Raw genomic sequence first — 21,515 nt, forward strand, 5'->3', positions numbered from 1 at the left:
AGTTTGATTTGTTGTCCTTGGTAGTGAACTTAAGCCGGAGTAAGAATTTAAAAAAAGTTTATTTGGCTTGAAAGAAAGCTCTTCATACAGAGCCATCTTGATAATTTGCGGTCAGTTACATGTTTTGTTACATTAAAAAAAACTTAAGCTAACAAAAAAGAATTACCAAAATTGAGCCTGACTTGTACTTCCAACGATTAAGTATTTTTGAAGAAAAATATTTGACAGCAATTGCATGAAATAAAAACATGCACAAACTCAAGAATGAATCAATAATTAATTTTATCAAACTGTTATCCTGAAGTCCCAGAGAATCTTGAACAAAGTCTGTTAAACATGATTTGCATGGTCTGATTTTGAATTGCTGCCTGATTAATAGACATTTCAGTGGGACTATTTTCTATTGGTCTGCTTTTCAGCTCCAATAGAGCTCTTTTTATTGGTTTTTGTATTTGAGTTATATTAGTGCCAAGTGTGAAATTGTCCAAAGTTCTTGCTGATATTTATATATAGTGATGAAGTGGATGAAAGTGGACATGATGTTAAACATTTACTAACTGGACTGTATCTGTGGAATAGTAGATGCTTTGTGTGCTGTAAAAGTATAATTTGATTCCAACTTGTGAAGCTGAAATCCAATTCTTTAGCTGCTGTTCTCCTGTTCTGTAACGTATGTAGGAGAATCCCTTTCTAAGCTAAGCTTGTGTTTTTTCGTTACCACTTGAGTGTCTTCCACATGAGGTTCCAGTTTATTTTCTTGAGTGCAATTCAGTAGTTAATGGGTGTAAGTGAAGCAGTTGTTTATAAGGTACTGCTATATCTGCAATTACATTACTTGAGTACTGAAGGAAGGAATAAACATTAAAGAAGGACTAGGGAACGGAGCCTCATATTAGTGTTGTAAGGTTCTCTTACTGACCTTACTGACTGTTTGCTCAAGTAACACCATGTTATTAATATGGACTTCAGGCATTACAGAAAACAATCTGAAAGAAGGCTTCTCTCACTCTGTAGAGTATTGCTAGTAACATCATAATGCTACAGGACTTTCAGACCTTTTAATCATAGTTTGTCCTTGATGCATTTTTAATAACCACAGTGACAAGGATGTATCTAGTTATTTCCTGAACTCGTTTTATATTTCACTGGCTCCATGTTTACCATAGTTTGTTGTTTTTTTTTTAAGAGGATGAAGTTGCTTTCACTTGTCAACTTGATGATATTAGCTGGTAAGTTCTAGTTGGACTCGACTGCAAAGTGAAATCATGGGTAGACTATTGTCAAATTCCCACTTGCTCCAATACATTGGAGATCAGAGGTGACATGAAGTGTGACTTAATAGACAGGGTCGTAGACTCTGGCTCATAAGATCATTTAGAGGATGTTCCTCATGACTCCATTTGGCAGCTTATCGATCATCAAATAAATAGAGAAACTAGAAATCCCATAATGTTTTTTTCTATTATACTACAGATATAATAGTAATTAATTATCTAATTGTCACGTAAGACAAAGTGTACAAATCTTTGTGCAGAAGTGAATACAGTTCGAGGTTCTAAATATAGTGAAAGGCTAAAACTGTAGGCTGTACTTGAATGCATGTAACATTAATTTTTTTATGGTCAGGCGGTCTGGTAAATTGGCTGCAAAATGACAAAGATTAGAACCGAAATATTCAAGGGTGTATGACACAGATGGTTCTCCTACAGCACGTGTTTCCACAACCTGAATTGGCTATAGCACTATTTCCAAATTTAGACCGATATTTGTAGAACACAAACTTTACCAACCTGTATTGGCTATAACACAATTTCAGCCCTATTATTTTAAATGGTGCTGGTATTGCACAATTTTCTTAGAAAGCAAGATTGCATGGGAACCGAACTATGATGTTATAGAAGAGCTACCTGTGCCTAGGAACAGTAGGAAATTATAAAAATGGGGAAGTGTAACTCTAACTCTACTAATTAAAGCTGACATTGGTAGAATATAAATCCTTTCTTCTGCAGATAAGAAAGTCGAATAATTGTGGGTAGAGATGAGAAATAGAGTCAATAGCCAGAGACTTTTCCCCAGGGCAGGATTGACTGGTATGAGGGGTCATAGTTTGAAGATATTAGGAGGAAGGTATAAAGGAGAGGTCAGAGGTAGGTTTTTTACGCAGAGAGTTGTGAATGCATGGAATGCGTTGCCAGCTGTGGTGGTGGAAGAGGAGTCATTGGGGACGTTTAACTGACTGCTGGACGTACACATGAATAGCAGTAAGTTGAGGGGTGCGTAGGTTAAGTTACTATATTTTACATTAGGATTAAACCTCGGCACAACATCATGGGCCAAAGAGGCTGTTCTGTGCTGCACTTTATGTTCTATGTTCTAAATAATGAAAGTACTGTGCTGCTTGTGGACTGGTAATAGGTCCAGCACTAAGGAAGAAGTAATGGGGACTTGTGAGAAATGTATGCCAATTATCTTGGATTATTTAATTTGCTTATGCATTGGATAAATCAGAATGTTAAGTTTGCTCTTGCCACTAGATGTGTGTGTTTTCAGGGTAGTTTCTTAGAGTGGCATGTTCTAGAGCCAACCAGAAAGCAGACTGCATTTGATCTGGTGATGTGTAATGAGGCAGGATTCATTAATAACCCTACAGTGAAGGTGTCCTTAGGAAGCGGTGATAATATTATTAAATATTATTTTCAGTTTGAGGGAGAGAAGAGTGTGTATAATTTCTGAGCTGAAGTAAGGGCACTTTTGAGGGCATGAAGGTAGCTGGCAAAAGTGAATGAAGAAACTAAGTATTGGAATAGGTCAGTAGACATACAGTGATAAAAATTAAAGGAGATATATCAGAATTCTCAGAAAAGATGCATTCCAGTGAAGGGGAAAAAAGGACTTCAAGGCGCAATACGTCATATGTGACTAACTGAAGAAGTTAGAGATGGTTTCAAAGGGGACACTTTTGAGTTGGCATGATATCACAAGTGGAGTTCACTGGCCTAAATTAAATTTCATTTTTGTACTTTAAGGAAGTTGTTTGTGATATGGTCTTTGGTTAAAATCTGTACAAGGTATCCTTAAAATTGGGATTGCATTTTCAACAGAAGATAATCTTCAACAGTAGGGCACATACTCAATGGTGCCAAATCTGGCAGTGCAATCTAGGACCTTACTGATGATGTAATGATATATTTCAGACATTGTCAGAAGAGACACAATGATGTGAGAATTGGCCAGGAAGGGATGTTATAAAGAATAGCACTTTAAATAAGGAGAGAGGGCATAAAAAATTGATGACTTTACCTCCCTCTTCTCGATTTAATGACCTAGTCGTATTGTTGCTGGACTAGTAATCCAAAGATCCAGATAATGTTCTAGGGACCTGAATTTGAATTCCACCACGGCAAATGTTAGAATTTGAATAAAAATCTGGAACTATCGTTAATTACCATAAAAACCTATCAAGTTCACTATTGTAACCTGGCCTGGCGTGGCCTTCATATGACTCTGGAAACACTTAACTACGTTTGAAAATGTCCAAGCATTTAATTATTCAAAAAGAGAAAAGGAATGAAACTGAATGGACCACATGACATTGACTAAGGTACTGGAAATAACTACACCAAATGCAACAAATCTAACATCCTAACATCCGGGAGATCTGTCTCGCAGACTAGCAACTGCCATACTCAGATTTGTAGAATCATGCCTTGGATGCCATATCACTACCATCCCTGGATATGTCCTGTCCCAGCAGCAGGACAGACCCTATAGAACTGGTAGCTTAGTGACTTACAGTTAGATGGGAGCTGTTGTAGGAGTCCTCAACATTGACACCAGACAATGTGAAGTTCCATGGCATCAGGTTAAACATAGGCAAGGAACCCTCCTGCTGATTTTTCCCCTCCCATTGTTGCCCCAGATGATGAATCCGCACTCTTCTACATTGAGCAGCATTTGGTGGCTAGGAGAGACACAGAGTGGATCAGCAATACCACTAATGACCAGCTTGGCTGAATCCTAAAAGACCTGTCTGCTAGACAGGATCTGCTGCAGTAGGTTTCACATGATCAGGAAGGAGAGATCACATATAGAGTAAGGGACTGCCCAAGTGAATATAGATTAGATTACTTACAGTGTGGAAACAGGCCCTTCGGCCCAACAAGTCCACACTGCCCCGCCGAAGCGCAACCCACCTATACCCCTACATCTACCCCTACCTAACACTACGGGTAATTTAGCATGGCCAATTCACCTGACCTGCACATCTTTGGACTGTGGGAGGAAACCGGAGCACCCGGAGGAAACCCACGCAGACACGGGGAGAACGTGCAAACTCCACACACAGTTAGTCGCCTGAGGCGGGAATTGAACCCGGATCTCTGGCGCTGTGAGGCAGCAGTGCTAACCACTGTGCCACCGTGCCGCCCACATAGTTTGGGAAATTTGGAGGTGATGTGGGCAATAAGTGCAGAGGGGAAGAGGTATTTGTTGCTTTTATTTGGCTCATAGGTTTTTTTTAAAACTGGATGATTTGAAGCCAAGGTTCAAGGGTCCAGAACAAAGGTGACATCACAAGTCAACCTTAAGTTAATTGTTTGGCGATAGCTACTAATTTGACTATCTATAAAAGGTTACTTTCCAATTGAAGATAAATAGGGGAAATACTTAACAAGTTACAAAATAAGAAAAAAAGTACAAAATTTATGAAAATAAATTAAAAACTAAGTAAGTAAAACAGATGTCAGACCAGACGATGTGTTGTACCTGCATGGTGTGAGAGCTGTGGACTCCGTTGTGGTTCATAATGACCACATCTGTAACAAGTATTGGTTGCTGGAGGAACTCTGGCTTTGAAGACCTGGAATCTAAGCTTCAAACACTGTGACACAACAGGAAGGGGGAACAGTTGCCTTGACTTCGTATTGTAAGGCAGTTACATTACTTAGATTAGCCACCTCAAAATCGGTCAGTGGATAGGGACAGGAGGATATGACTTCCAGTGAGGCAAAGAGGGATTCAGGAGGTAGAGCTGAAGGTGCCTCTCCCTTGAGCTTGTCTGACAAGTTTGAGATTCTTGCTTTCTGTGTGGATGAGAGTGGGGCTGCAGAAAGATGAGTAAACTGATCATAGCACCATGCTACAGGGAGTCATTCAACAGTGGGGAAGTCAGCAGTGGTGGTCAGATTCAGGATATCTCATCAGGGCCGCAGAGGAATTTGGAATGGAAGAGGAAAGGTCCAGTTCTTGTGGTCCATGTAGGTACCAATGAAAAAGATGGAAAGAGGCTCTGTTGAGGGGATATGAGCAACTATGAGCTAAATTAAAAAGCAGAACCAAAACAAATCCCTGGATTACTACCTGAACCATGAACAAATTGGTAGAGGGTTAACAAGATGTCAGGAGGTAAATGTTACTCAAAGATTGTGTGGGAGAAATAGTTCAAATTCATGGGACATTGGCACCAGTACTAGGGAAGAAGGGAGCTGTTCTGATGCAATGTACTCTACCTGAATCTTACTGAGACTGATTCTGATGAATCAGGTAAGGATAGACTTTGGATTACTGGAAAATGAGGTTGTAATGGACAACAAAGAAATGGCAGGGGAACTGAATGGGTAATTTTGCGTCAGTTTTCAAAGTGGAAGACACAAGCAGCATACCAGAACTTCGAGAGTTGGAGGTAGAGGTGAAGCCATCACTAAGACTAGAGAGTGGGGGTGTTATGGCAAAAGTTCAAGGGGAGGGAGGCTCAGCAGAGGTTAACCATGGCTGGGAAGGCAGTGAAGCAGCAATGGCAGGTGTTTCTATGGGTGATTTGAGAGGGACAGCAGGAATACATCCCACGGAATAAGAAGCATCCTAAAGGGAGATTGAGGCAACTATGGCTGACAAAGGAAGTCAGACACAGCATATAAGTAAAAAGGAAACATATCTAATATGATGAAGATTAGAGGGAAGACGGAGGATTTGGAAGCCTTTTTAAAAACCGGCAAAGGAAAACTAAAAAAGCAAAAACCTGAGAGAAAATTAAATATGACGGTAAGCTAGCCAGTAATATAAAAGATTTTTTTTTAGCTATAGAAAAGATGAAAGAGGTAACAGTGGACTTTGGACCATTGGAAAACGAGCTTGGAGAGATGTTGTAATGGGGAACAAAGAAATGACAGAGGAACTGATAGGTTTGCATCAGTTTTCACAGTGGGAGCCACAAGCAGCATACCTCAACTTCAAGAGAGTCAGGCAGCAGAGGTGAGGCCATTATTAAGGAAATAGTGCTGGTGAAGTTGAAAGATCTATACATGGATAAATCACCCAGACTGGTTGGGACTGCACACCAGAGTTCTGAAGGAGATAACTGCAGATATTCTGAAGGCATTGGTGGTGATCTTTCAGGGATCACTGGAGTCAGGGAGTGTCTCAGAGAATTAGAAAATGGCTAATGTGACACCCTGTTTAAAAAGGGAGGGAGGAAAAAGACAGGAAACTAGTTAGTCACACCTCTATTATTGATAAGATTTGAGAGTCCATTATTCAGGATGAGATTGCAAAGTACTTGGAAGCGCATGGTAAAATAGAGCTGAATCAGCACAGTTGTCAAAGGGAGGTCAGGCCTGACAAATCTGTTCGAATTCTTTTGAGGAGGTAATAAACAAGTTAGGCAAAAGAGATCCATTGGACCTGATCTGTTTGGATTTTGAGAAGGTATTTGCAAAGGTATCGCACAGGAGGCTGCTCAATAAGATGAGTCAATGATGTTAGTTGCAAGGTTTTGGCTGACTGGCAGAGAGTAGGGATAAAGGGGTCTTTTTCAGGATGGTGTCCGGTGACTCCTGCAGGAGTCTGTGGGACCACAACTATTCATATTACACTGATGATCTGGACAAAGGAGCTCCCCAAGAGCTTTGGTGGGTAAGGGAAGATTCCCTACTGGAGTCTACTCAGCCTTCCCTGGTTCTTTCCCTGAGATCGTTCAGTTGCCTGCATTAAAATTTTTAGAAGCAGTCCCTTAAAAGTTTAGCACATTTACTTAAACATTTATTATAGTATCACAGTTACAGAGTAACAAGACACCAATCCCTAGTCTAAGTAGAGGTTCTAAAACCTCAGCAGAGTAGCAGTACTAGCACTTGCCAACCTCATGCTCACTCAGACTACTCCAAAAATGGCACTCTCAATCTTTAGTACTTGTACAATTTTTGCCCACTAAACATGTCACATCAAACTCATGCTGATGAACATGATGTCCTCTGCACATTTCTGCTGTGTTTGTGATGAACATGTTAATCTTTTGATCACATTACTAGAATAGTGATGACGAAACTGCCCTTGTACTGACTCGGGTGGTGACATTATGTGTTGGTATCCTGTAAAGTGTAGTCACGTACTCATTATCTCATGTCTTTGTTTAAACTTGATTACTGACTTTTTTGTGTCTTAAACCCATTCCTCATTATTTTCCACCTCACATGCTTGGTCAGTAAACTCTTTATTCAAACCCCTATTGTCTTTCCTCCTAGGTACTTGAAGTGATCTGTCAAAGGCTTTTGTTCCTCCTTAATGACTAATTGTTAAGTTTCATAGCTACTAAATTTGTTCCTGTACTGAGCTGGACTTCCTGCTTTTCCCAGCAAAGTTATCTTACTTAATACTTTTTCCTTTTGCTTTATTTCTAACATTCCTTTGGTTCTTTAATTTTATGCTTGCCCTTTGTGTCATTTCTCACTAAGGGCCATTGTTGCTAAGTTTGCAGATGGTCCAGACAGTTAGAGGGACAGATAGTGTTGAAGAAGTGGGGAATCTGGAGGACTTTTTGGAGAGGCTAGAAGAGTGGGCAAAGAAGTGGCAGATGGAACATAATGTGGGAAAGTGTGAAGTTATGCACTTTAATAGGAAGAATAGAGGCATAGACTGTTTTCTAAATGAGGCAAGGGTTTGGAAATCTGAAGCATGAAGGGGCTTGAGAGTCCAAGTTCAGGATTCTGTTAAGGTGGACATGCAGATTAACTTGACAGGAATGTAAATCCAATGTTAGCATTAATTTCAGGAGGGCTAAAATACAAGAACAGAGATGTGCTGCTTAGGCTGATCAGGCTCTGGCTGACCCTATTTGGAATATTGTGCTAAGGAAATATGTGCCGGTGTTGGAAAGGGTACAGAGAAGAGTTAGAAAAACAATCCTGGAGATGAAGGACTTGTCAGGAGGGATATTTAAGGATTCTGGGTCTGTATTTGATGCAGTTTAGAAGGATGAAGGAGGGAATGTAATTGGAATTTACAGGATGCTGAGAGGCCTGGATAGAGTGAACATAGAGAAAATGTTTCCCCAAGAAGGCATGACTAGGACTGGAGGGTACAGCCTCAGTGAAGGGAAAATCTGTTAACCACTCTCTGGCTGAAGAAATTCTTCCTCATCTCCATTCTAATGTGTGGAGCTGATTGCTGCAGAGCGCTGTTGAGGCCAAGTCATCGTTTAAGATGGAAAGGTTCTTGATTGGTACCCTTGACATAATCTGCAACCTGTTGGTCCAGCATATTCCTCACTGTACTCTTCTGTTCAAATTTGGTTTCAACACTGATTCAATTATAAGTGCAGGAGGGCATGCCAGAAGCACCAGGCATACCTAAAAATGAGGTGTTTACCAGATGGAGCTACAAAACAGGACTTGTTGGATGCCAAACAGCATAAGGTGCAAGTTATAGACAGTGAAGTGATCCCACAAACTAAGGATCAGGTATAAGTCCTGCCACATTTATTCATAAAAATGGTGGACAACTAAATAACTCACTGGGAGAGGATGTTCCATAAGTATTCTCATCCTTAACAATGGAAGTACACAGCATACCAGTGCAAAAGATAAGGCTGAAGCATTTGCAACTGCCATACCTGCCAAATGATAGGAAAATCTCAACATGCAGTCAAACCAGCACCTTTAGTACCCATGACAGTTTTTGAGGAACCATTCAGTGAGATGTTAGTACATTGTGCAGGACCATTTCAAAAAAATGAAAATGACATCATAATATCCTTACAATTATGAATATGGGAACTTAATTCCCTGAGGCAATTCCTTTCAATTCACTTGAAGTGGTAGTGAAAAAAATTAGCTCAATTTACTCATTCAGCTACCAGTAGAAAAACCAAGGTTCCAATTTTATGCCTTAAACTTATTCAGTACATAATGTATAATGTGGATTTAAAACAGTTGAACTCCGCAGCCTAACATCAACATTTAGAGAAATACAGTCAGACTCTTGACAATGATTGAAGCACATCTTCAAGATTGGAACATCTGGATCTATTATAGGTGTTTATTATTAGAGACTCATTTTATGAATCTACTGGGTTTAATCCGTTCAAATTAATCCATGGTCATGAGATAAGAGGTCCGTGAAAATTGGTCAAGGAGAGGATTTTAGGGCAGGAAGATGAATCCTATATATTGAACTGTTTCTCTCTGATTCTGGAAGGACACTCAGGAGCAGGCAAAGTAGCACAGGACCATTTGTAAACTTAAGACAATTAAAACAAGACAATTAAAAGGTGGGTGAAGTGAGTTATCTGGTAGATACTCTGAGAAAACTTACTTTGAGACATATTAATATGATACATTACCATGGTAGAGAGGAAGGTGAGAAGGGCACGTATATGAGGTTGTAAGAATAGTGGAGGATGGCATAGATTAGATTAAATTCCCTACAGTGTGGAAACAGGCCCTTTGGCCCAACAAGTCCACATCGACCCTCCAAAGAGCAACCACCCAGACCCATTCCCCTACATTTATCCCTGTACCTAACACTATGGGCAATTTAGCATGGCCAATTCACCTAACCTTAGTGAGAGTGAGATAAAAAGAGACAGAGACAATTCACAGAATGAACCTCCTTCTATTCGGTTAGCCAAACCTGAAATGCTAGACAACATTTTCCTATTTAGAGAAAGGACAACAAGATATAGTGAGATTACTTACTGAATTTAAGGAAATCTATAGAAGTAACCAGGGTGGACAACTCTCAACCAATTGCGATGTGGATGAAGGGCAATCTGCACCTGTAGAACAACACCCATATCATTTGCATCCAAGAAAACAAGGGGCTTTGATGAAAATAGAAACATTGGAAAAATCACTTGATTGCATCTCTTCAACTTTTGCAGTTCTCTATTATGTGAGTTTCTAAACCTGATTAACCTGTTAGATTCTGCATAGGAGAAAGTGAGGACTGCAGATGCTGAAGACCAGAGTTGAAAAGTGTGGTGCTGGAAAAGCGCAGCAGGCCAGGCAGGATCCGAGGAGCAGTAGAATTGACGTTTCGGGCATAAGCCCTTTTTCAGGAATCCTTCTTCAGGATTCTGCTTAGGTTACAGGAAGGTCAGTGCAGTGACCAATTCATACACAATTCTTGAGTTAGAGGGTTGTATGGATAGGGCTGCAGTGCCTCATTGCTTACTAAAATGGATTTATTGAAAGGATACACTGACAGGTACCATTGAAGTCAGAAATGATGGAGATAAAAGTTTTTGTCACCAAAGAGGTTACATTGAATTGAGAAAGCATATAAGCAGGTAGGGAAAGAGTTAAGTTTTGAGTTTGTGAAACAAGGGGTTCAGCTGAATATGACTCAGATCGGAATCATTCATTCAGGTTTGAAGATGTCTGTTTACTTTACGAAGACTTGTAACCAAGTCATAACTGGTATTCCTAGTCATGTGATTTACTTGGAACCTGTATACAGCACCACAAATGGAGCACGTGAAACAAATGAAAGCCTTGAAACAAATGAAAGCCTTAAAACAAAAATTGTTTATCTAGCTGGGAAGGATAACATCATTGACCAACCAAGAATATAATGATATGGGAATAAAGCGAAGAATAAGAATGTAACAAGGAATTGTGTAGATTTTGTATAATGAATGGATGAAAATGAATAATGTATGCCTAGGTTTGAGATTTTATGTTGTAAATATTTTCAGGTTATTTTCTGTTTGGAAATTATTTGTTTCCCAAGGGTGGAGGCATATTGGGACACATAGTTGTATTGACGTATTCTTGGGGAAAAATTGGAAAATATGGAGCAATTCCAGCATCTTTTGGATTGAGTGCGGTCCAAATGTTAATGTGTGCTGCAGATCACCTTCTGTTTACAGAAAAATCCAGTAACTTTGGAGAAAACAGCTAAGCAAAGCTTTCGAATAGATGAGCTGGGATTTGTTTTAATTATTGCAAAATGTGGTTTTGTAAAGACTAATAAACCTCTCTGCTAATGGTTGCTTGGCAAACGTTTTTGGGCTGAAGTTTTGTTTTACAGACCTAGAGAAAGGAAGGTACCTAAGAATGGCAAACTTCTCTTCTGAAGCTCTGCTCTCCGTAGAGGTTCTTGGGAACCTTTTTGGAGTTTCCAATTGCTGATAATTCTGACAACGTTTGAAACCCAAAAATTGGACTTAGTCATTCGAAAGACTCCAATCCATGAAAATTTTACCATCAGTCTACTTATTTTTCGAATCGACCTGTTCAGAAGTGTTATTACATACCTCTGGAGCAGATGGGACTTGAACTCAGGTTTCCTGGTCCAGGGGTGGTGACACTACACTATGTCACAAGATAGCTCCCAGTCAGATTATGGCTTTCTACAATTTGACCTTGTTGGCAGGAAATCCAATAGATAAGAGAAGCTGTTACCTTCATTCTTTTAGTTCCAGACTCTTGGCTGCTAGAATCAAAGAATCCCCTCAGTGCAGAAAAATGCTATTCGGCCCAGTGAGTCAGCAGTGACCCTCAGAAGAGCATCCCACCTAGACCCACCCCACATCTGTAACCCCACATTTACCGTGGCTCATGCATTTAGCCTGCATGTCCCGGAACACTAAGGGGCAATTTAGCATGGCCAATCCACCAAATCCACATATCTTTGGATTGTGGGAGGAAACTAGACCACCCAGAGGAAATCCATACAGACACATGGAGAACGTGCAAATTCTGTGCAGACAGTCAGCCAAGGCTGGAATTGAAGCTGGGTCCCTAGCATAGTGAGGCTGCAGTGCTGACCACAGTGCCATTGTTCTGCATATAATAAGGTTTTGGTTAGTATTTCAGCCACTTTAAGAAAGTTATCTCTGCAACGTGTACTTTTTGTGTTGTGTGATTTTTTTTGGGATAAAGTGGACATGGATTTACTTGCGATTGTAACTTGGATGTTAACCAGTGTTTGCCACTTGGTTTAAGAATTAGTTTTCATTCCTATAAACTGATTATTTTGCATTCATCAAAGAGTAATTTTCACCAGGATTCTTTCTCTGGATAGTAGTACAAAAGAGAAACAATTGGCCACTTTGATAATTGAATCAACACATTTATACTAATGATGCAACTGCGGCTTGACTGTCGCTGCATTTGTCCTGTAACAAGACCCATTTTATGATCTCTGACAATAGTTTTATAGGAGGGGCTGTAAAATACCCTGGATGGTGTTCTTGTCTGTTCTGACCTGTCTGAAAATATATGGGGTGGGTTCAAGGCCTAAAGTAGCCCATTGACCCTTTCCCCAATTAAGGTAATGAAAGAGCCAAAAAAGTTTCAGCTGACTGGAGGCATTCAGGGAATGGATAGAAAGCTTGCATATCACCCTGTTTGGCATGCATGCACAAAAATGAGGGAAGAGATGGTGTCTCCACCAAAGATCCCTATCCAGATTTTAAATCCAGGCAGAACCCTCCCCACAAGGTCTTGTTCCTCCATGAGCTCCCTCTCTACCTGATCTTTATGTGATGTCTTAATCACTTATCCTCTCACTGTCTGTTCCTAGTGTTCCCACCCTTGGTGCTTTAGAGATCCGTTTCTTTTGGTGAGTTTCCATTGCTGAGGCAGACAGGATTCCTGTCGTCGGGCAGAGTCTTTAGGTGGTGGGAGAGTATTGGAAAATTCCTGCTCCAGATCTGTTTTTTAATTTCCTTTAATTATTCTGGCAAACAGTTTGGTTGCATAAAGTAATGCATTTTAAATACTACCCCTGAAGTAAGGGCTGCATTCTGCAATTGCTTCATATGAGAAAACAGTTGCTTAGCAATTGGAAAATATTCCATGGACCACATCAACACATACTGCAGTCAGACTATTTAATTATGTTACTAACAATAATGCAACATTGTGAAATATGGGAATTAACATTCTGTTTGATTTCTGAAAACATTGTTTAAGACATGTACTGTTGTCCTAGATTTGACTTTTTTGTGGAATTTCTCTTCTGTAATGTATTTACTGTTGAATGAATCTTTCCATGACTCTCTTGTATTCCTTAAGAACATTAAATAAATTTAATTCCAGTAATGTGACACCATATTCACAATTTTTTTTAAAATTATCATTTGTTTGACCAATTGAATGCAGGATCAGTTGTTAATTTTAAATCTAAGATAGATAAATTTATGTTAATATAAGGTATTAAGGAATTTGGGCCAAAGGCATGAAAATGGAGTTGCACCACAGATCAGCAGTGACCTCATTGAATGGTGGAACAGGCTTGAGGAGTTGAGTGACCTCCTCCTGTTCCTATCTTCCTTAGTCCATGATAGTCCATCTTTTATGCACATAACTCCATACTGGAGTTAGATTTTTAAGGTTTTGTGTCAGGAAATTCTGCATTCTGAAAGTATTTAAATAAAGTCTGAATCAAGTTTAAAAAGTGTTCTTTGATTAATTCTATGAAATAAACTATGCAGCATTAAACTCAAGCAGAGTAAGATAGCTTACTCTGATAAATCTCATTATTTCTACAGGAATTGGGTCTAGACTGTGTTTTTGAAATTGTCTTCAATTTTGGTACCTGCATAATTTTCCCAGTGACTTTAAAGAAATGCAGCCATTGATTAACTCCTGCTTTTTTAAAAAAAAAGTTAGTCTGTTCACTAATCTATGACCTTGATCTTTGTTATATTTATGTCTGTTTCAAATATCTTTATTGTTATGAAAACCAATGCTTAAATGTTCTGATACATTTATTTCTTATCTGCTCTAATTCATTCATTATTGGTAGATTCAGGTGTGAAACCTTCTCTTTTAGTTTATTTCTCAATGGATTTGAAAGGAGTCCTGTACACATTTAAGGCACTGCATTGATCTCCCCTTTTGCAACTGAACTGTTTGCCAGAATTATTAGAGGAAATTTAAACACTTAATCTCCCTGGCTGATTAAGTTTGGGGTAGTAGAAATTTCACATTATTATTTTATATTTTTACTCATTTTATATTGCTTATCCATCTCACCTGTACCATTGGGTGACTTATTGGCTACTATAGTATGATTTATCTTTCGTATTTCTAATCAAATACATACTGTTGCTGCCTTAGGGGTGTCAAACCCTTGGAAAGGAAGCTGAGGAGTTTATTAGAATTGAACTAATGATGGCATTTAGTTATTTGGAGAAAACGGCATTGAGCTTTTTCTAGTTAGAACAGAGAACATTGAGGGGTTTTTGATTTTTGATTTGCTTTTGATAGAATTCCACTGTTCTTTTTAGAAAAAATAGGGAAATGATGAAAGATCAAGTAGCTGTGATATGAAAGAGTTAGTTTGCTCCGCAGACCTGCAAGAAATTGAATGCCCGGGGTTTGGGGGAGGGGGGGGGGGGGGCGGTGGCGCGGATGCTGTTGGCAGGGTGATGTGTCTGTCTTCTAGGTGCAATGTGGGAGGTTTACATTCCCATCCCTTGCCTTTCAGGGATCATTTACGCTGTTATACCGTATTCAGAAATCAATAAGAACATTACAGTTGCAATTTGACTACTCCCCTATATTAGGTATTAGATCCCCAACAGTATGGAAACAGGCCCTTCGGCCCAACAAGTTCACACCGACCCTCAGAAGAGTAACCCACCCGGACCCATTCCACTACCCTATATTTACCCCTGACTATGGGGAATTTAACATGGCCATTCACCTAACCGTCCCATCTTTGGATTGTGGGAGGAAACTGGAGCACCGGCGGAAACCCACGCAGACACCGGGAGAATGCAAGCTCCACACAGTCGCTCGAGGTGGGAATTGAACCCAGGTCCCGGGCACTGTGAGGCAGCAGTGCTAACCACTGAGACACCTATAGTTACAAAACAAAAGATTTGCAACAGATTTGACCACTGTGGTATGATTTGCTTTACATTGTTTCTGGAGATGAGGTAGTCACTGCAGTGTATCTTGAGTGGCATGTGACTGTGAGGGAGTGACTGGTGGTTATCTTGTGGGCATTACTAACTGTGATGTAAGGATTTTGTATAAAGGAAGGATTGTTACCTTTGTTCAGAGAGAGAGAGAGAGAGACTCCGTAAACCCTGCGAGGTGTGTTAAAGGTTTCTGCAAAGCTTGTACTCTACTGTGCTTAATAAATTTGGTTGCTTGTTCACAGAAGTAGGTCTGTTGCATTGCACCAAGTGTGTAAGAACCTCAGGAAAAAGAACCTATGATCTGGAATGTAATTTTTAAAGTTAGCAGAAAACTGATGTAGTACAAAGTTTGAAAATGATACACTCTTGAACATGAGAAGTTTGCAGTTGTTTGAGAACGGCATTAAGGCCGCTCTTTCAAAGAGGCAATATTGGTGTAATGAGGCCAAATGGCTTTTATAATGTTTGATTCCGTAAATAATTTCAGATGTTATTCATTTTTATGAAAATTTTAAGCTTTTGTTTATTTGGGGAATATGAAAGATTAAATATTTTTGTTCGAGGATATTTTTATCTGAATCAAATTTCAATCGCTATTGGCTAAAACCTTGTAATAATGTTGAGTTCTACCTCTGGTGTAATTTTGCTTTTTGCCAGCAAAACTGATTGTTTTGTGAGGTCTTTAAGATGCGAAAGAAAATTAGTGTTATGACTTAATTCTTAATGTCTTTTTTTTAGCTATGATCAGGACTATATATTTTTTCTTTTTATGTTATGTTATGCAATTAAATTACTTATTGTTAACTGTAAAGCAGTGTATTCAAAAACTCAATCATGCACATTTGGTTGATTTTGAATAATGCTCATTAGATTTCAGCAGTATACACCTCTTCCCTCATATGGAGTAATCGGACAGCAAATTCAGCATATGCAATGCTAACGGATCCTGTCTACTAATTGCTGACTGAAGCTTGACTAAGGCAGACAGGAAAAAGATATTTCCCAAGCATATTTTTTAATGCAACCGATTGGGTTTTTGATACTCTGGTTACTATAGGTAACCCCACAAAGCAAAATTGCATTGCAGAAGCATGTTTGTCTGATTTCTTGGTAAATGACATTTGCATGGTAGTGTATTAAGTGACTGTGAGATAGAGGAAAAAGTTTCAATATTAGATGTGACAAAGTGGGTTAGAACCAAGTTTCTTCTCCAAGATGGTCAGTACACGAGGACACAGGGCACAAGGCTGTTGTGTGATAAAATTTAAAGAAAGTATTGGTGAAGTAGTTGGAGCTTCTTGGGCTGTTTTAGACCATTACTGGAGTCATAATAATGTAGTGTTACTTAAATTTTATCTACAAATGCTTCATAATAGATGCGCTGGAATGGATATGAACAACTTTCCATAACACAGTTGATTTGTTATCAATTAATTATAAAACTATATATGTATAGGAATAGTGTTAAGGCAAAATAAGAACAACCATTTCAAAGTGAATTATATTACCTGTGAATATAAATAAGACTGAACAATGTTTGTTCAGCATTTCATATTTACCTGAAAATATTCAAAATTGAGATTTTTGAAAAATTCATTGCATTTCAAAAAGCACTGCAGTCACTTATGGCTCAATACCACCCATTAACCAGAAACTATTGTTGGTATTTCCTGTGTCTACAAGGGCACAGTACTGTTTATTCATTAATTATTGTAAAATATTGCCATTCAAACCTTTTGCCTTAATTGAGAGTTTCAAAACATGAGATACAATGGCCTGTCATGTTCCACATTTTAATGTAAACTTTTGAAAGCATTATTATCTCTCTTCCACGTACATGGCCATTAAGCACATGCCAGTGTTCTGATAGCAATGTTTGGACGTTGATTATTGCTTCCAGATCATTAACTTGCCTCTGTGACACACGACTGCATTCCTCTGTTTAATTACATTTGACAGTGACTAACCAGAATGACTGCTATTTATTTCCATGGTAAAATTACTTAACTTTGAGAGTTCTAGTGTTTAGTCTTTCTGTTAATGACTAGTAAGCACATTTTATGTACTTTAAAGAGTTTCATATGGTGCTATTGTGTAATTTTCAACTTATAAAGTAATTCCATTGATGGCACATGGTCTATTGAACTGTGAGAAAACATTCTGTTCCTGCTATTCTGGTGAGGAGAGACTTAATTGTTCTGTTGATGGTATTCCTGGTAACTTGATATCAGGATAGAAAGACTCCAGAATTTCTTGAGCTGCTAGCCATGTGGTTAATCTAGGGTCATGTTTGACTGTGTCCTCCAAATATTTGTGACTCTGGTATCCTTGAGATCCTTTCGGTACCACCAGCAAAACTAATGTTATTTATGAGATACCATGTAAGAACGGTAAAAAAAACACTGCATCAGACAAACTAGCAGGAAACTTGCCACCAGGGTACATGAACACAAACTGGCCAACAAAAAAGATGTGACCCACTGTTACTAGTTTCTATACATATAGACAAAAAAGGACATCACTTTGACTGGGACAACACACACATCCTAGGACAGGCGAAACAACGACATGCATGAGAATTCTGAGGCATGGCATTCTAACCAGAACTCCAAGAGTAAATGCATTTATTTAGACCCTATCTACCTTCCCCTGAAAAAAAAACCAGAAATGACATCACCCACCTTAAGAAACCAAGACCTATAAATAGAGAGGCAGGACATACCACCAGTGCTTCACCGGAGAGACTCTCTGATGTTACCGAGTATGTTGACGAAACATCTGAAAACAAACCTTCATGCTCAGCAAGGTAACTTTTATGCTTAAAAGATAAAATGACAGAAATGGTAGAATAATCCATTATAGATGATAGTTCTGAATTCCTACCGTTTAGAAAATAAAGGCTAGGAGAATCATCTGTGGCTGACTAAGGATGTTAAGATTGATGTTGTTATGACAGGGTGGTGAATACCTCTGCTAATTAAATCAAACCCAGAAAAGCTTACCTCGTCTCATAACCTGTTAAAGAATGAATGATAGTGACCTCTCAAATTCCAGTATTTAAAGAAAATAAATCAATTTATTCTTAACTCTAAAAGCGAACATTTAACATCAAGTATTTGCGACTCTAAGCCTCCTTTCTCCTAACTACTTGTTATTTGCCTCCAACTCTATAAGAATATACTGTTCCCATAAACACCCCTATGAAAAATTACATCAACTTAATTTTCAAAACCCTATAGCGGCTGTTGTCTTCAGTGCTTGTGTTCCTCTGGCTGTAGATCTTCGTGGGTCGTCTTCGGTCTTTTGCTGCAAAGCTGTTTCATACAAAAGGGTACCTTTGGCAGAGTGTTATGCTAGCATACGCTATGATGATGGCAGTTGGCCAATCTCTCTGGCTAGCTCTCAAAATGTCGGCTTCTTTATACTCCAAACAGTGGATTATCTCATTGTTCCAATGTTGCTAAAACTAAAATTCTGTGACTACAAGAGCAAGTCAGAGGCTAGAAATGAATCCCAACTTCCCAAAGTCTGTCCATAATCTACAAAGCACAAGTCAGAATTGTGATGGAATAATTTCCAGTTGCCTGGAGGGTGCAGCTCCAACAACACTCAAGAACCTTGACAATATTCAGGGCATAACAGCTCGTTTGATTGGCATTGATCCACAAACGTTCACTTCCTCCACTTCTGCAGAATGGTAACAGTATGTACTGTCTACAAGATGCACTGCAAAATTCACTACAATCTCTTAATAGGACCTTCCAAAGCGTCAACCACTACCATCTAGAAATACAGACATGGTGGCTATTCACTTTATCGATGCCCTTCCTGTTTTATAAACCTCTATAAAGTCACACCCCCGCTCCTTATGCTTCAGGGAAAAAAGTCCCAACCTGTTCTTCATCTCTTTATGACTCAAATGCTCATGTCTTGGTAATATCCTTGTAATTCCTTTTGCATCCTTTCCAGTTTAAAGCATACTTCCTAAAGGGCAATCACAATTGTGCAAGTACTCCAAATGTGGCCTTACAGATATCTTGTACAGCTGTGACATCATGTCCCAACTCCTGTTCTCAGTGTTCTGACTGATGAAGGCAAGAGTGCCAAATGCTGCCTTTTCCACCCTACCTGTGATGCCATTTTCAAGGAACTATGTTTCTGCACTCCTAGGTTTCTCTGATAACCTCAGGGACCCACCGCTATCCGTGTAAGTCCAGCCCTGGTTTGTCATACCAAAATACAACACGTCACGTTTATCTAAATTAAGTTCCATTTCCATCTGCCATTTTTTTTGGCCCACTGCCTTGTTGATCAAGATCCCATTGTACTCTTCAATATGTATGTGTGTAAGTTTTTGGAAAGAGTTCGGAGGGACAGGCTTTACAAGCATTAGGAAAGGATAGTCAGCATGACTTTTTGTATGGGAAATTGTCTCACTAGCTTGACTGAGTTTTTTGAAGAAGTGACAAAGAAGATTGAAAGCAGGATGGTGGATGTTATCTGTATGGATATCAGGAAAGCATTTTACAATATTTTATGTGATAGACTGTTGAGTAAGGTTAGATCACTTTGGATCTAGGGAGAGCTAGCCATTTGGATCCAAAATTGGCTTGAAGGCAGAAGGCTGCGGGTGCTGGTGGGGAAGAGTTGTTTTTCGGACTGGATGCCTTTGACCAGTGGTGTGCAGTAAGGATCAGTGCTGGGTGCATTGCTTTTTGGCAACTATTTAACTGATTTGAATGTGAATAAAAAAAATCATAGTATGTTTGCAGGTGTAATGGACAGGGAAGTAGATTATCTCGGAGTAAAACGGGACCATAATCTGATGGGCCATTTACAGAATCCCAACGGTGTGGAAGCAGGCCATTCAGCCCATTGAGTCCACAAGCCTATCTTTCGCAACCCACTTAGACCCACACCCCGACCCTATCACGTAATCCTACATTTCCCATAGCTAACCCACTTAGTCTGCACAATTCCTGGACCCTATGGGGAATTTAGCCAATCTATCTAACTTGTGCACATCTTTGGATTATAGGAGGAAACTGAAATGCAGGGAGAATGTGTAACCTCTGCACAATCACCCAAGGGTAGAATTGAACCTAGGTCTCTGGTGCTGTGAGGCAGCAGTGATAACCACTGAGCCACATGCTGCCCCAGTCAGGTTTCTTTTTTTTTGATCTTTCTGTCTCTACAAACCTATTGTCATTGACCAACTGGCTGAGGAGTGGCAGGTGGAGTTTGATTTTAATGTGATGCTGTGAATGTAGATTTGCTTGCTGAGCTGGAAGGTTAGCTTTCAAACGTTTCGTCACCATACTAGGCAACATCTTCAGTGAGCCCCCGAATGAAGCACAGGTGGTATTGCCCACATTCTATTTATGTTTGTGTTTCCTTTGGTTAATGATGTCATTGCCTGCAGTGACATCATTTCCTGTTTTTCTCAGCAAGTGGTAAATGGGATCCAAGTCAATGTGTGTGTTGATAGAATTCTGGTTGGAATGCCATGCTTTTAGGAATTGTCATGCGTGTGTCTGTGTTTGGCTTGTCCTAGGATGGATGTGTTGTCCCAGTCAAAGTGGTGTCCTTCCTCATCTATATGTGAGGATACAGATCTCAAAACTCAATAAATGTGAGGTGTTGCATTTTGGTAAGACAAACCAGGGCAGGATTCTGAGGAGTTGTTGAACAAAGAGACCTAAGGATGTAGGTACATGGTTCCTAGAAAGTGGAGTCGCAATTAGGGTGCTGAGTAAGGCTTTTGGCACCATTGCCTTCATTGGGATGTCATGATGCGGCCATAAAGGACATTGATGAGACCACTTTTGGAATACTGTGTGCAATTCTGGTTGCCCTTCTGCAGGAAGGATGTTAAACATGAGAGGGTGCAGAAAAATTTAGAAGGATGTTGCTGGGACTGGAGTGTTTGAGACACAGGTTGAAGCTGAATACGCTGGGGCTATTTTCCCTGGAGTTTTGGAGACTGTGGCATGACCTTTCAGAGGTTTACAAAATAATGAGGGGCCTAGATTGGGTGAAGAGCCAAGGTCTTTTTCCTAGGGTGGGGTGGTCCAAAACCCGATAAACCAAATGGCATGAATGTGGATTAATAACGAGGACCAGATGGGCTACACCCCACAGTTCTAAGGGAGATAGCTGAAGAGATAGTGGAACCATTAGTGGTGATCTCTTAGGAATCATAAGAGTCAGGGAGGGTCTCAGAGGACTGGAAAATCATTAACATGACACTCCTGTTTAAAAAGGCAAAAATTACAGCCTGATTAGTCTAACCTCCAGTTGTGGGTAAGATCGTGGAATCCATCGTGAAGGATGAGATTTCTGAATACTTGGAAGTATATGGTAA

General features: G+C 39.6%; 1 protein-coding gene across 1 annotated transcript in view; it reads left to right on the top strand.

The window, feature by feature from the left end:
• The window catches only part of sbf2 (SET binding factor 2), a 568,047-nt gene that overhangs the window by 80,120 nt on the left and 466,412 nt on the right, over positions 1 to 21,515 (top strand).

The sequence above is a fragment of the Chiloscyllium punctatum genome, chromosome 22 (assembly GCF_047496795.1).
Source record: "Chiloscyllium punctatum isolate Juve2018m chromosome 22, sChiPun1.3, whole genome shotgun sequence".
NCBI lineage: Eukaryota > Metazoa > Chordata > Chondrichthyes > Orectolobiformes > Hemiscylliidae > Chiloscyllium > Chiloscyllium punctatum.